We start from the raw sequence: 15,846 nt of genomic DNA, 5'->3' as shown, positions 1-15,846 counted from the left end.
AACATTAATATTACATAGAAATAATCATTTATCTCTTATCTTTCATTATAGACGACCTTGTATATGATAAGTAGAGCATGATCATTTATCTCAAAAATAATCGTGCCAGTTGAAACCGGGTAATAATGACAAATGTCTTTGAACCAATAAAATCCACCATTTTAACAACAAAAAGTTTATATATAAGTTAGAATATTATTCATCTCATAGGCTAATTCGAAGAAACCTTGAAGAAACAGGAATACAATATAACAGATTCGAAGAAACCTTGAAGAAACAGGAATACAATATAACAGATGGAGAACTCTGGATTTGCCCATGGCTTCCACTATGAATAGAAATTGCTACAATTGGGTTTTAGTTTTGGGCTTGGAAGGAGCATTCAAAAGGGAGTTTAGTGTAATTGAACCTAGGTAGATCATCACAGTAATTGTAAACAAGATAATTATCCCAAACCCACTTCATCTGTCTCTGCTGGGTATAGTTCAGACTGCTATACTCTGGTCCATTCCACCAGTGATTTCCCTGGTTAGTGGAGGAACACAAAGCAAGGCTGCCATTATAGTCCTCCATATTCCACACACAGCCTTCAAGTGTGAGATTGGACAAGGAGGCCACAAAGGGTGCACTGGAAAAGTCAATTTTCACTCTGCCTCCTTGTGTTGCCCACTGGTCTCCATTATACAGGCTTGAAAACATTCTCATTGGCTTCTCATTCAGATATGACAGTCCATCCCCTTCATGGTTGCCAAACACTCTGATGGGCACTCCATCTACCATTATCGTGAACCAAAACATTCAAACCCTGCTTAGTCACATTAGATCATATGGTGAGACAAATGATGAAACAAGCAAATCGAGTGATCAGGCGAAGGATTTACGTGATCTGAGATGGGTTCCAGATGATTGTGTAAGTCTTGAAGTCAGCAGTAGGATCAAACCATAAATAAAATTGTTGCTCTTTGCCACCTTCACCTTGGACAAAGATATTAGTGTGCAGGATGTATGGTTGCCCTGAAGTGTTTCCCAAGAATTCCATATCTATTTCATCGTGTTGGTCTCCACCAGAGTGAAGCTGCAAAACTAAGTCTGTTAAATGATCATAATGCCTGACAATTAATTGCAGGTAAACAATTGAGGCTGACTATTATTGCACAGATTGTTTAATGCTTTCTCACTCACAATTTACAGTTGAGATCAATACGCTAACTTCGAAAAATGTTCCTTCACATAGATGGGCTTTAAGTTTAGCTGGTTCATCTCAAATCATATTTGAAACCTACTTAACCACTTAAATAAATCAAAACTTAAAATATACTAGTTAACCAAATCATATATACAACGATCTTCCCTTTAAACATAATTGATTATTAGTATAGAAATGAAACAGTTCTACTCACATAGAATGTTGTGACGGTGCCTGCAGAATTTCCAGCCACTAGCTTCATATTTATATCGATTTTCCCAAACAAAAACGATTGCTTTGACTGGATTAACGAACCTGTTTGCAAAAATGACCCACCAAAATAATTAAAATAAATAAGCATATACTGGTCTATTGAACTAAATGGGATAAAATATACCAGCAGCCTGATCGAGAGTAAGCTGCAAGTCCTGGCCATTGTTGAATATGTTAACATGTTCATTGCCCCATTCGACGTCCACATCCTCGTAGAAGTTGCCATTAACCATTGCAGTTGCAGCACACAAGAGCAGACCCACAATACTACAGTGGAAACACTAGTACATTCGGGTCAAAATTTCGATGGCAAATCGTCAGAATTCTGACACAATTTCGTCACACTACCGACAAAAAAAGCCGTTGAAAACTTTGTGTCGGAAGTTCCGACTATCCTTGTGGTCGTCGCAATTCCGACATCACCTCCAACCTTTCTGACTGCCGCCATGGATGCTCATACCCCGAAAGAATAACGTCGCGATCTTGGCCTATCATTGGAATTCCAACTCCAAAGGGTTAAATTCCGCTAGAGGAGTGCCGTCGGATGCATAGCATCCTCGTCATCCGACGGCACTTCTCTGTCGGAATTTTACCCTTTGGAGTCGGAATTCCGACGATAGGCCGATTTTTCGGAATTTTTTTTTTAATAGAAAAAGATTGACATTGGTATCTCTCTTCTATCTCTCTTCTCTATCCGTCTCTACTATCTCTCTTCTCTCTCCCCTCTCTAGGTCTCTTTCTCCATCCCTCTCTTCTTCTCTCCCTCTCTACTTCTCTTTCTCTACCCTCTCTAGGTCATTATCTCTTCCTCTCTCTCTCTCTCTCTCTCTCTCTCACCTCTATAGGTCTCACCTTCCATTCCTCCATCACTACCCATGTTGTCAAGTTGCAAGATATTTCCCAAAGTACTTGGTTGCTAGGGTTGATTTACTTAAGTGTTGGAGTCGGAGTTAGATGAGACCTACATGATTAAGCTGTATTAAGTGATCAAGTCACCAAGATCTCAATTGTAAACATGACTAGGTTCTAGGGTTTTAGGGTAGCATAGGTCAAGATTGAGGTATGGTGGTCAAGAATTACCTTCCAATGACAAAAGACATCCAAATGATGAAGAATGAAGGCGATGAACTCATAGAAGTTTGGAGGAGATAATTTGACTAAGTTAAAATTTTGTTTAAGTCATGGTCATGATACTAGCTTGCTCATCAAGAGCAATTTGTGTGAATGAACCCTAGAAATGTGCCCATGCTAGAGAAGCAAGAATTCCAATAAAACCTAAGGCAATGCTAGTAAGGGGTCAAAATTAAAGAATTAGGGTACAAAAAACAAAATTTGGCTAAGTCGAGATGTTGCTCAAGGATGACCTAAATCATGGAGTGTAAATCAATCATGAAACATGAGAATGGATAGGTCTTGACCCAAGCAACGTAAGTCCCCCTTGTGATTCCAGCAGATATCAAATCACAATCATTGAGTCTACCTGCAATATAAAGTCAAGACCTGACTATTGGAATCTTGGAGTCATCCCATTTGATCTCGTAGTTTAGCACTTGGGAGGATTTTGTTCAAGAGAGGATAGAATACTTAGTATTTTATTTTGTGTTGCATAGTGCATAAAAAAAACATCAATAGAAACCATTGAAAGGTTTGGTTAAAGCCTTCGAATCACAATCTCTACGAGAAGCTATCAAGAGTGCCCAGAATTTGGAAACTTTAGTATCCAAGAACATAATTCATAAGGCACCACTTTTAGAGCAACCAAAGAAGCCTATCAATGTAATATTTTATTTACCTTGGATATGTTTTATCCTAAGTGTGATATTCCACTATTAAAAAGCTTAATTAGGTAATATTTTTACTTAGGTAGAATAAGTTAATGAGTTGCACATTCTCCTTCTTTGATTGAGATTCTACTTTTTCCTTGTCACAAATTTGGAAACTTGGATAAGCAATTTCTTTTTTTGGTTTTCTACCTCTTCATGATCCTCATGGATTTGGAATCTTGGAAGCTATATATTGCAGGTTTTTCCTCGATTAACATATCAAATGAAACTATTGTGAGCTTTCATATCTTAACATACCAAGGGCTTAAGTTTGGGGACAACAGGGGGATGACGAAGGGGGCGAGGTGGGATGCAAATATATATACAACTTAAAAAATTAATTATAAAAGGATGTGTATAGAATAAGTATAACAATTGTAAATAAAACTTTGCCACACTATGTAAATTTTACAATAAACATTAAAAATATGTCAATGATTGCATTGAAATTTGAACATTAACAATGGTGGTAGAGTTTTGGAACTTTGGGAACAAACTAAGAATAAGTATAAGAATTGCAGATGAAACTTTGGCATACTAAGTGTTTAAACTAGTCAACATAAAAAAAATGGAAACGATTGCATTAACAATAAGAATGGTGGGTAGAGGTTTGGGGTCACTAGGTAGTGCCCCTTCTGGGGGGTTTGGGGCAGAGCCCCCATCAAGGTTAGGGGGCATTGCCAAACCTTTAATACGGATGACATTTTCACAATAATTTCACCATTTTTGTTTAGAATTGGAGTTTTTAATTTGGGGCCATGGGAGACTCATATGCATCCTCAAGATGGTCAAGAGACTCCTTAAAGTCCCTAGGACATCCCTAAGTGGTGCGGCAAGGGGATGTTTCCCTTAAGTATTGCATCCTGAAAAAATAGGGATTTTGGAGGGGGGGAAGGGGTCCCCATGTTTCAATGGTTTCAAAAGATTCTAAGTTTTTTTTTATCTTGTCATAACAAAATATACTCCTCTTGCATCCTTGGATGATTTGAAAATTGAAAACAATTTGACAAGAAAAAACTAACTTCTAAAGTTTAGACTTAGTTTTCTTTTTTTATCCAAGTCACTACAACATTTCAATGATCAAAGTAGCTTTTTTTTGGTGGTTTCAAAGCATCCAAAAGGCTTGAGAAATTCAATATTATCTTTCATTCCACCAAAATTGGAGATCAAGAAGCATGCTCACAAACAAGGATTTGTTTGTAACTTAAGGCAATTGACTAGTTTTTGGGGCATTTTTAGGTCTAAAGAACCTACCATTGTGTCAAAAAGGCCCATAAGACCCCATTTTCATCTAAAACTTGTCTCTTTTGGTCATAGAAGCATTTAAGGAAAAAAAAAATCACACAACCAATGATATGCCTATACCATACATATTTGAGTTAAAATAAAAATAAAAAATTGACAAGGTTTGGAGACCATTGAACAATTTGGGAGATTGCTAATACATACACTCAATTTATAAAGTCTCAATTTGATGTACTTAATCTTCGAGAGGCCTATACAAAAGCATTTTGTAATTGCGAACTAAGATAAATTTCCTTTGTTGGCAGTTTTCATCATGGATTATTATGGCAGATATATGTAAAAATACAACAATCTAAATAAGAATGGGAAGCATGTGGACAATGGTTAAGACATGCATAAATAAAGGAAAACAAAAATCTCTCGATGTGTATCACAAACAAATCAAGGAAAAAAGCTTTTAGGTAGGGGACCGATATGATCATAAAAAATTCAGAACTTCCAAAGTATAGAGCATTTGAGATTTTACAGAGAATGCGCTAATTCAGCTTTATTCATGATGAGGCATATTCACAACTTTTGCAGTCGCACCATGGTGTTGTTCATGTTTTCTCTATTGGACCCTACAATTAAGATTCAATATACGTACATTATTCAATAAGATTAACTGTGCAACATAATGAAATATTGAAAAGTATGTTATCTTATTGAGCTTCGCTTTGTTTCGAGAATAGTTTAATATTCTCTACTTAAAAGGGCCAACCACGTGAAGTTGGAAGCTCATTTGGCCCCTCGCCCCCCTCCCCCTAACATCACTCTAAATTCTCCATTAACATCTAACATTCATTCATTCTTTCATTCTTTCTTTCATCCATTATTAAAATATAACATTCATTCATTATCACATAATGTTCATTAACACATAAAATTCATTAACTTTCATTAACACGCAACATTCATCAATAATCATCAACACATATCATTCATGAACATTCTTTAGCACATAATTACATTCATTAACACATAAAAATCAGTCATTATCAAATAAGGTAGATTACAATCATTTCTTTCTTTTTTTTTTTTTTGAAGCTATGTAAAGCCTAAGTGGAGCATTGTCTTCTTCATCATTTCCCCCATCTTCGGATGTTCTGCCCTCTTCTCGTACTCTTGATGTATGCCTAGTCCTATACAAAGGACGAGGATGTTGAACCAAAGGGGGGTCCTCTGCAATAACAAAGAACTGGGTTAAATTCAAAACATTTTTTTATTATTGTTACAAGTATTTCATTAATTTAAAGAACAAAACCATTACACTCTTTACCTTATGGGGCCACATCACCTTCCACATCATTTTGTCTAGCCTCAACCTCGACATGCTGAACACCCTCTAGATCCTCTGGAGTTGAAATACGAAATGTTACATTAATCAATACACCAATTGCAATTGAATTTGTTTAAAGGAATAATAGTGGTCCTCTTTACCTGATTGGGGAACATCACATTCCTGATGTTGTCTACCCGGATCATGCTCCACTTGGTCACCACCAACTACATGCTCTAAAATATTAACAATAAAGGTTACATTAATTACTACACTAATTTTCAATTTAAGATGTTTAATTGTATTAATAATTACATAAAAAAATTTGAATAGCAAATGAATACCTCCACTACTAGGATGCACATCCGGACCTTCATGTACAGGTTCTGTTCCATGATTATCATGCTGCATTCCACTGTCACGCGTAGTGTTATCATTGCTTGCTTATTTAAAAAAAATATAGTCACTTTATGTTGAAACTTCACATCAAATAGATTATTGGTTAAGTATTCAATTTGAAATAATTTTCATTTAGCTTATTTACCATTGTGATAGATGCATCCGAATCTCGTGTTTGCCCACCCAATTCTCATAGCCGTTCAGCCACGGCTATATAGCCTTGCTGGTAGCCAATTCTCTTGTCATCTTCTGTGGCTGCTCTATTGAATTTAGAGCCCTGCATTTTTGCTTAGTATTGTGAATTTTGCTTGTATTGTTTGATAAAAAAAAAATTGTTTACAATTTATAAATATTTTGATGTGATACTTAATTTACCGATTCTTACAATTTGTGCAGCAAGTTTCATATAACCACCAGAGTTGAGTTTGTGTTTTCCATGCTTTTCTTGTCTTTCCTTGGTTGCCTTTGACATGTTAATCAATCTATGAAAAGTTTGAAATATGTTAGATTATATAAATATAATGAATAATTAGTACATATTCACATTCTTAATAGTATCACATACCTTCTTTTGGCATCTGGTGGTGTATTTCCTTTTTTCCTTTCAATTCTCTCCTTTGCATCCAAAATTAGGTCCTTCCACTCCTTCTCTGGAATCATGGGGGGACGCTCATACTTTACATTCTTCTCTAAATGTGTCCTGTATTGGTCCCTCACATACTTTAGATATGTGCCAACTTTTTCCAGGAGCTTAGTCTTGTCGAATGTGTCATTTCCAAACAACCCTACCATACGGTTTGTGAGTTCATCTTTTAACTTTTTTTCTTGGTCATTCCACCTTTAAAGCAAAAACAAACCTATTAGATTTAGAAAAAAACTAAAGCTACCTTTGATATAGTTCAAGAAATGGATAAAAGGAAAACTATTCTAGCAATGGTATGAAATCAAAATAGTGGATAAGGGTTAGTTCACATATGATGTTCCACCTTTTATGTATGGTGGGCCCAAATATTTGCAATGTAATGTCATTAAGATTTTTATAAAAAATATCATTTCCTGCAAAAAAAACATGGGATCATTAGTCCAAAATGAGTGATCAGTAAGTAAATTACAATTAGACTATATATAATAATAATTTTAAAGTAGCTGGAACCTTCTGTATCTTCAAGGGAATCAATTCTTCGTCGCTCACCACCAATGTGGCCTGCAACATTCCCATACTAGCAATACGGGAAGATCCAGGAAATGATGGTATGTTATCACCAGTAGTCACCTCTGGTGCATCCTCATGTGCATCTCCTACCACAGTAAATGAATCCACTATGAAATGCCTCCAAGAAAGAACACTTCAAGGGTAATAAACGCATAACGAAAGAGAGAGAAAAAGAGGGATCTACCACCAGTGGGCGGGTCAACACGAGCCGGTGCAACAGACAATGTCTGCATGCTACGTGTTGCCGACATTGCAGTCGGCAATACAGTTAGGGTCGACCTCGGACCCATGTCAGCACTTGAAGAGTAATACATTAAAGATATAAAACATTAAAAAAGCAAGTTCACAAGTCCAAAGGAGTGGTTTTAATATATAGAACATGGTCATCACCTGAACTACCTGTAATACCCTGATCATCACCACTAGGATGATGAGCCCTTATAAATTTCTGTAAAAACAACACATACATATTTTAGTTAATGACATAAAAGAGAAAAAAATATAAACCATTATTGAACTTTTGTTATGATTAAAGCTTTCATTACTTCTTACTTGCAAGTTTTCCACTGTCTGCAACAATAGTTGCACCCTCTCTATTATCTCATCAGTCTGAAGGCTTATGGTTGCCAAATCAACAATCTCTTGGCTAATTTTTCTAATATTCATTTGTACCAATTGTATAGGGTTTGCGCTAAGTGTGATGTCATCAGCGCATAACACTGTCGAGCGCCCCACATCTCTATGGAGGTGCTGAGGTATTGCAGGTTCCTTTCCCTTATCTCGAACATCTGTCTGTGACAAGAATATAATTAACACTATCAAAATTACTTCAAAACACTCAAGAAAAGATCATAATGTAACAGTTTGCTTCTATCTAATTTGTACAATTACAATGAAGTTTACCAGCTCCATAGAAGTGTCGGGACCTACACCCCTGTCTAGGCTATGTGGTGGATCCATGTGGCCCTGTGACAAAGAAAAAATATAAAAACGTTAGCGAAATGAAACCAATAGACTTAGAAAAAAAACTTAATAATACAATATTGGATTCATTAATTGGAAGTTGGCTTAAATGGTATATATATAGTACGTACCACCCCCATGATAGTAACTTTGTTTGTATCTATACGATTCAAATTGTAATTGATTAGTTGCTCTTCCCTTGTACTTATTGATTTTATCGCACATACAAACACACAAGTTCCCTCACGTGCCTCAAATATGCAATTGGGTTGCTTATTAGTTGACCCAGGTCATGTACTATTTATAAAACCTGCAATATTCCCTATTGCTTTTGGCCTTCCATGAATGTATATAGCCACTCGTTTACTTTGATCATTATCTTTTTGTTGTATATAATTGGCTGACAGTGCATACCTATGCATACTTTTTTTTATATTGAACAATCTACATCCAATCATTATAATTGTAACAAGGTCCAACAAACTCCATCAATTTAGCAACTTTGTTGTAACAGACCTTTATGCTGTCCATGGAAAATAGGCTCAAACCATGTAACGACAAAGGTGCTATGCGATATATCCTCTCATTAACACAAAAATCAGTGTTTATTGGAGGAAGTTCCTTGGGTACACATTGTTTCAGTAGATGTTTGTACCTCAAGGGCACCTCAATGTCGCCTTTGGTCTCATCATCATAAGAAAATGACCCCCCTTGAGCAAGAAAAAATTCCATGCGTTTATTGAATTTTCTTCTAATCTTTTGACCTCTAGTTGATCTCCCTATTTGAGATCTACTACATGTCTCACTTTCCTCTTCTATTCCTGCATTTCCCTCACTCGAGGAAGACACATTTGACAAATACCTATTTGGTGATACCTGTGCACCATCAAATGAGAGAGTTAGTTGGTAATGAGAGAGATATTTTGCAAATGAGGGTAATATTGATGAAGAAGTCTGCCATAAAGTTGATGTTGAGATTAAAATTTGAGTAGGTCCAACTGGGGCCTCAAGTGTTGATAACTGTATTAGATTTGCTGCTAATGTTGAGGTTTGAAAAATTGAGGAAATTTGTTTTTCTTGTAATTTTTTAAAAATATATTATTTCTATAAGGTGTATTATTTATATACCTGTCAATCCATGAGACTATGCAGGATCCTCGTCAAATGGGTTCAAGGTCCTGCGCCAACAATTGAGCATCATAAGCATTACATTTGTAATTTGATAAACAATAAATACTGCAGTATCATAAGCATCACATATGTATCATCATATATGTAATTAAGCATCATAAGAATCACATATGTATCATCATAAACATGTAATCCATCATATACGTATCATAATCACCATCCATCACATAGCTAATAAGTAGTCCACATTCCATAAATAAACACAAAGTTCAAAAAATGTCACATGTATCATCATAAGCATGTAATCCATCACATATGTATTTTAAATCACCATCTATCACATAGCTAGAGGTGCATCATGAATTAATTAAGTAATGGCATTAGAATTCAAAACATATGAATTATTTATGTAACCATATAAGTCAAATCAATTTCTATCAAGATATCAATATTAAATAGATAATATAATAATCGCATCTCATACATTTCATTCATGTCATTGATCTTCTTCTTCATCCAACTCATCATCATGACCATCATGGTCATCATGATCATCATGATCATGGTCATCATCATTGTCATCATCGTTGTTGTTGTCGTTATCATCGTTGTCGTCGTCATCATTGTGTTCATCATCATCATCACCATCACCATCACCATCACCATCACCATCATCATCAGCAACAGCAACATCATCATCATCAGTTTCTTCTTCATGTACATTTCCATCAAGATCATCATCGACTAACTATCGATCATGATCATCATCTATATCATCTTCTACTTCTTTGGTATCTTCTTCTTCCATCACATTATACATTATCGGCCTTCCTCTTGGATCATGTCTAACAACAAATGACCAATCCGGTTTATGTGGAACCTTTGAGTAAAATACCTGCTCACATTGACTTGGAAGAACATAGGGCTCATCCCCAACTCGTTCAAATGACCTTGTATTAACCATTGTAAATCCATTATCATGTTCGATAAAAGTTCTATCAAGATCATTTTTATTCAGTCGTAGCCTATACCATTTGACGACGAACATAACTAATTTGAAGGAATTAGAGTCACACTCAAGTATATCATCCAAAATGCCATAGTATTGATTTTGAGACTCTTGAGGATGCATGTCGTTTCTACATGAAATATTAGTCACCTCCAAGATTGCAGTTATCCCAGAATCACAAGTTTTCTTCATGTCATCCAACTATTTGATGCGAAATTTATGACCATTGCAACACATAGCCTTGTGGTGTTTGACCTGCAATATGTCTAAAATATTAAAATTATTGAATCATGAGTTGATAAACATACGGGTGATTAATAAAATTATACGTACCTGGTGATCTCTTAAACCATATGCTAAATCAATTTCCCTTTGTGTAACATTGGAATCTCCATTACGATGAGCTTCTTTAACCAATGAAGCGACACCATCCCATGTTAATGTGTGACCAGAATGTTGACATCATTTAATCCACACCATCATCCAATCAAGATTGTTTGCAATATACAAATGTAGCACATCCCACTCCCGACCAATTGTACAAATAATTAATAGACCACTTACAACTGATTTATTTAGAAGATGAAGAATTAATTTACTACAATAACATCTTATAATTACCTCTCACTTTCTTCAATCTACCTTTCCCCATCAAGTGCTCCCCTTCAAAATTATTAATGGGGTTGGGAATCCAAATGCGATCTACGTGGATTTTTGCTGCAAACTTAGGAAGATATTCAGTAATGTACACCATAGTTTGGTATACCATATATCCCTCCACCATAGAACCCTTGGGATGTGCTCTTTGTTGAACCAAAGCCTTCAAAAATTTCAAGTGCCTCTCAACCATCCACATTGACCTAGGGTGTACAGGTCCACACAATTCAATCTCCTCAACTTGGTGTATGAGGTAGTATTCTTGTGCATTGAAAAAAGTTGAAGATAGACACTTTTGCATTTCACACATTAGATGAGGGATTTTTCTCTTCCAATAATTTATATCTTCCTTGTGGATTTCTTTAGATGACAACCACCTAAAAGAGATTAAAGACACAAAAATATATAAAGGAGACTTTACAAAATAATATACAATATATTGCATAACAAGTAAAATAAATGGAAAATATAATATCTATACAACAAATTGAACAAACATCACTACTTACCTCATGTATTTTCCAAGATCATATATGACTTGCTTCATATTATTGTCAAAGTGGTCTGGGAGAGATAGAGGTAGAACGTACTGCAACAATTATAAAATGATCTTTTCATTATTTTCTAACATAATATAATGAAAAGTACATGCACAATATACAAATATATAGTAAATACACAAGAACGCAAATTACCTTAATAAAGGTATGCCAATCATGCATTTTCATCCCTGGCCCAAATTCACTCTTCTTTGATATGAGATTGTTTATGTTCACAACAAATCCTGTGGGAAATCGAATTTTTTGTATGACTTCTTTTATAGAATTGCTTTGCCGCTCCGTTAATAACCAAGGAAGGGCACTTATATTAATCTGATCTCCATTGCTATTTGATTGAATGACATTTTTCATTGCATGATTGGTTTCCACAATGTCACTACAAATTTTGACAATTTTTTCTTTGTCACGCCTTCCATCCAATATTTTCCATAATGTCTCTGTTATATTCTTTCCAATATGCATTGTATCAAACAAATGCACAATTTGTAGCTGCTCGTAGTAAGGCAACCTACTGAATTGTCTAGGATAACTTTTTAGTCCCTTTTGAAGGTGGCCATCCATGCCTTGATGAACTTCAGTATCATCAATTACATCATCAGTAAACAAAACATGATAGAAAAATTCAAATTCCAAACATAAACCATTAGATGAAATGACATTACCTTGACGATTAATTCTATTATATTCCAACTTCCATAAGTGAGGAGTCATTCTTCGTGGCTTTGATGTAGTCTCTCTGTCCCATTGAAAAGATGTTTTTCTGTATTCCGGTACTTATGATTTTTGTGAAGGAAGTGCCTATACTCATCAAACACTTGCTTCCCTAAACTTTTTGTATGATGGGATTTCATCTTTGGACCACAAACTAGACATGCAAATTTTCCCTTTGTTTGAAGACCTACAAGATAATGTATAATTCTATTAAATTTGTTAATTTTTATAATTATAATTATCATGCATAACTTGAACACTATAATGTACCACAAAAATGTGTTAGCCCTAGGGCATCATGTATTGTCCATACAAGCATTGCATGGAATTGAAATTGTCTTTGTCCTATTGGTCTAGAGATGTCATACATGGTCACACCATTCCATAACTCCAGCAACTCGTCGATAAGAGGCTCAATATATACATTCATATCTTTAACTTGGTACTTGCCTAGTGGAATGAACAAAAACATTACATAATTATTTGGCCATTTTACTGCAATATTTATAATTAAATGTAGATGACTATTAAATGATAAAATACCTGGAACAATCATTGCCAACATTATGTGCTCCCTCTTTATTGACATCCATGGAGGAATATTATTGTTGATAACAAAAATAGGCCACATTGAGTAAATAGATCTCAACTCTCCAAATGGATTGACACCATCCGCTACCAATGAAAGCCTGAGATTACGAGGTTCTTCTTTAAAGTGTGGCCACTTTTCCTCTATGTCCATAAATGTTGAACCATCCATAGGCATTCGAATAATGTCATCTTGACTTCTATTGCGTGCATGGTAATCCATAAATTGTGCCAAGCTAGTGCACCTGAATAATCGTTGCATACGTGGAATAATGGGAATATAATGAAGAACCTTGTGAGGCACCTTTTTTGTTATTTGATCTATCCAATATCTACTGATATGACATTTAGGGCATTCTGTTCCAAATTCATGTTGTTTATGATATATAATATGATCATTGGGACAAGCATCTATTGGTTGATACTCCATTCCAATATCTTTCATAATGGCATATAATTCTCGGTATGAGCGAGGTAGAATATTTGATGGTGGTAAGAAAAACTCACCTATCAATCTACAACAAAAAAAAGAGTTTGAGGTGTTAATATAAAGAATATTAATGGTACATGATTCACCATTTATTAACTGTAATGACAAGTATGACACACCTTAACATACGTGAGATTTTTATGTTGGATAAACCATTCATAACCTTCAAGTTCACCAACAACAATACAATAGAGAGAAGAGTTGTTTGGGAGCCTTTGTAAAGGGGCTCATATGCCTTCTCAAGAAGAGGTAAATCATGAACATCAAGGTCATCCTAATCATCATGATTAGTTGTGCTAGTACTAAATGTGTCATGGATCAATGTATTTGTACCATCATCTTCAATTGTGTTTTCTGGTGCATGATCATCATCTTCCATGGGATCATTATCTTCAGCTTCGATATTCACACCTCCATGTTCCTCCACTTTGAAAACCATATTCTTCGGGTTGTGTTGGTCCATATCATGTGCCTTGGGGTGCTCAACCTATATAAAAATGATCAACATAAATAAACCATGATCATGATCTCATTATCAAGTGATTTCTTATGTATATAAATTGTTAAAATGATATAATGAACAACTTACCAGTGGATGATAATCATGTCCCCCTTCAATGTGACCATGCTGCCTACAATGTTTCTTAGCTGTTTTGATTAGAAGTCTTCTAGTCTTTAAGCCCTTACAAATTTTGTAGGGACAATAACATTTCCCATCACCTTTTCTTTTCAAGTTAGACCATAATCTAGCAATTGTCTCCTTATTTTGTTCTTCGCTGATATTATCTGACATGGTCTTCCTTCACAGGCAAAAAAATCAAGCTATGGAAACTTCAGTGCAAAAGCTTCACAAAAATTGCAAAGCAAACCAAAACCATTTAACTCATCTTTTTCATCTTAAAACATTGAACTTAATAGAGAACGTATTTAATGTAGCTGATTGTGTGAATTTCTGAGTATTGTGTCTGCAAATTCTTACTAAAAGTTTGCCTGTTGCAGACTTTCTGAGAGACATTTTTGAGTAATCTAAGCCTTGGTTCTTGTATTTTCACTGGTGATAAGTTGGAAACTTTATGGCAGACCTCTAGCCAATCGATCTAATTTTTACAAGTTATACACCAAGCAAACATGCATCTAGAACTAGCATTGTTTGCAAGTCACCCCTACCCTATGCCATGGGTATATGACTACCCAGAACTCTAGTTTAAGCATTAAGTTACATCATTATTGACCTTACTTTGGGATGCTATGTATGAGATTGGAACCTTTTGTAAGGTGTGATCAATGTGCTATCATAAATGCAAAGCCAAAACCATTTTGATGAGATCATGATCCCACTAATACTATTTTGCCTTGTTAATTTTGTACCCACAAAAATGATAGAACCAGATATAATATGCCATCAATGCCCATATACCGACAATGCTCAAGATGAGCCACTTAGAGGTAGAGTTTAACCACTTTCCATATAGGTAGATTATCTCTAACCTCATTTTCCCTATAGGTAACTGATTATGTTCATTTTAGAGTCTTATTTCCAAATATGTACCTCTATGTTAGCTTTTTGTTTTATTATTTGCCTGTTTATGCTTAATCCTGTCAATTTTGCATAATTTTACTTAGTTCTTGCATCTTCAATGAAATTATATCTAATCATATCCAGTCACATCAAAATGGAACAATTAATCATATTGTTGGTCTCTCCTAGAGGAATTAAATTGAACCAAATTCACTATTCCCCAATAAAATGTTTTGAAATGGTGAATGTATAAGTTTGTAGTTTACTTTCCTAGACTAGGACCCCATTTTGTCAACATTTCACTATGAAAGCATAAATATTTTTTCTTGAAGAGAACATCTTACAGATTATGCTTCAATGTATAACACATTTTCATAATCAATCATTCGACTTCACATGGATAAAAGAATTCACATATTCTAAATCATGATCTGATGATGTGAACAACTAATATGCAACTATATGGCATGCAAAGCATTTATTTTAACATACACTTATTCATCCACATTGCAAGGATAACAATACAAGGCTCACATATTGGTCTAAGAGGATGCCATGGTCTCACAAAGTAACCAAGAACCATATGAAATGATGGTCTTGAATCCACACACAACTAGGGAGGATCCATACGATTATGTATGACTTCCCCCTTGTTTGTTTAATGGGATTAGCCTCCAAGACATAGCCGTCAATAATCACTAAGAATGTACAAGTGGATCATAGCTACCCATACAACAAACACTTACCCCTATCCTCAAATT

The 15,846-nt window shown here is 35.2% G+C and overlaps 1 pseudogene; it reads right to left on the bottom strand.

Moving 5' to 3' along the window:
* Positions 1 to 357: 357 nt before the first annotated feature.
* Positions 358 to 1,692, bottom strand: LOC131043356 (putative xyloglucan endotransglucosylase/hydrolase protein 13; annotated as a pseudogene).
* Positions 1,693 to 15,846: the final 14,154 nt, after the last annotated feature.

This window comes from Cryptomeria japonica, chromosome 3 (genome assembly GCF_030272615.1).
Source record: "Cryptomeria japonica chromosome 3, Sugi_1.0, whole genome shotgun sequence".
NCBI lineage: Eukaryota > Viridiplantae > Streptophyta > Pinopsida > Cupressales > Cupressaceae > Cryptomeria > Cryptomeria japonica.
The sequence above is the reverse complement of the archived record's forward strand: the minus strand, read 5'-3'. Positions and strand labels throughout refer to the sequence as shown.